Consider the following 2,500-nt stretch of genomic DNA (forward strand, 5'->3'; position numbering starts at 1 on the left):
ATTATCATATTACAGTCATTATTATATAGCTAATAACTTAATTGTGTAACTGATAATCTGATTACATTACAAATAATTCACTTATATTATTAACGATGTAGTTTTATAAAAGAAAAAAAATAATCTAATTAAATTACTAATGATATCTTCATATTACTAATAATCTAATTATATTACTAATGCTATCTTTATATTACTAATAATTTAATTACATTACTGAAAACTTAATTATATCACTAGTGTTATGATTATATTACTATGATCATCATTATTTCATTACTAATACTGATATTCCTATTATTATTGCCATGGTTCTTGCTGTTGCTATTGTTTTTGTAATCATTATCATTATTATCTTTATCTTCATCAACATGTGCCACACTTTTACATACAAAGTATACACATACTGTACACACTGTATTTCTGTATGGTAATTTCTCGCCTTTGGTTTATCGAAAATAACAGATTTTTTTTTTTTTTAATGGAGATCGTTTGCATACCGGTTTGACGTGTCAATCATTTGAGGGAAGATTTTTGCCAGAAGTATTATAGAATTAAGCAAAATATGATTTGTATGTAGTTTCGAAATCAGGTTGTGTCGACTTTCGAATTCGTTTTCAATCAAGGGTTTTGTTATTAGTTTGCCATTTCCAATCTTTCTTTGTCAATAACCAGGCAACATATGCTGCCCCATGGGACTTATCCACACTCTTAAATGTCATGTCAATCAGAGTGACTAACTCGCATTCCGTTTTCATCAACATGTTCTATTCTATGAGGATCAGAGTCAACCCCCAACATACCACATGACGGAAGTTAAAGCCACATGAGAACCCAACTGAACTCCGCTTATAATACCCTCACTAGGACTAACTCTGTCCCCTCTTCAATGTGCTATGAGGGAGCTGTGACATTCTACCACATGACGTAGCCCCAACGCCCACGCTTCACGCCCACACTTACTTCTCGCCCTCGCCTCACGCCAATACTACACGCCCAGACTTAGTTCTCGCCCTCACTTCACGCCCACACTCACTTCTCGCCCCCGCTTCACGCCCATACTATACGCTCACACCTACTTCCCGCCCTCACTTCACGCCCACACTCACTTCTCGCCCACGCTTCCCGGCCGCCGAGGGACGTGCGCGGTCTATTCCCTTGAACTAATATGTGAAAACTCTCGCCCACATCACCACGACACCACTCGGAAGTTTGTTTCTTTTGCCTTCATCATCATTATCATCACATCGTCGTCACATCATCGCAATTATCATCACAATCACCACCATCATCATCATCAGTATTTCACATCATTATCATCATCATCAATATTTCACATCATCATCATCATCAGTATTTCACATCATCACATCAACATCATGATCATCGTCACCAGTATCGTCATTATCGTCGCATCATCATAACCATTATCATTCCATCATTATTATCACATCATTAATATCACATCTTTATCTTTTTTATCATCATCTTCAACATCATCATCATCATCATTATCATTATACCATTATTATGGTTATTACAATTACTATTATCGTCATATTCTTTTATCATCACTATTATCATTATTACTATCGTCATTAGATTATTAAAGAGAAAAAGATGGATAGGTTTATACAGATAGAATAGTAGATAGAGAAATAGGTAGACAGGTATAGAGAAAGACTGATAGATATATATGTAGGTAGAGATAGATAGATAGATATCTAGGTAGAGATAGATAATTAGATAGATATGTAGGTAGAGATAGATAATTAGATAGATATGTAGGTAGAGATAGATATTAGATAGATATGTAGGTAAAGATAAATAATTAGATAGATAGATAGATATGTAGGTAGAGATAGATAATTAGATAGATAGATAGAGGCAGATAGATAGATATTAGATAGTAGATAGATAGTAGATAGACAGTAGATAGATAGTAGATAGATAGTAGATAGATAGTAGATAGATAGTAGATAGATAGTAGATAGATAGTAGATAGATAGTAGATAGATAGTAGATAGATAGTAGATAGATAGTAGATAGATAGTAGATAGATAGTAGATAGATAGTAGATAGATAGTAGATAGATAGTAGATAGATAGTAGATAGATAGTAGATAGATAGTAGATAGATAGTAGATAGATAGTAGATAGATAGTAGATAGATAGTAGATAGATAGTAGATAGATAGTAGATAGATAGTAGATAGATAGTAGATAGATAGTAGATAGATAGTAGATAGATAGTAGATAGATAGGAGATAGATAGGAGATAGATAGGAGATAGATAGGAGATAGATAGTAGATAGATAGTAGATAGATAGATAGATAAATAGGTAGATAGATAGTAGATAGATAGATAAATAGGTAGATAGATAGATAGATAGATATGTAGGTAGTTGGGAAAATCGATAGATAAATAGGTAGATAGATAGATAGATAGATAGGTAGGTAGGTAGATCGATAGATAAATAGGTAGATAGATAGATAGACAGA

This window comes from Penaeus vannamei, chromosome 21 (genome assembly GCF_042767895.1).
Source record: "Penaeus vannamei isolate JL-2024 chromosome 21, ASM4276789v1, whole genome shotgun sequence".
NCBI lineage: Eukaryota > Metazoa > Arthropoda > Malacostraca > Decapoda > Penaeidae > Penaeus > Penaeus vannamei.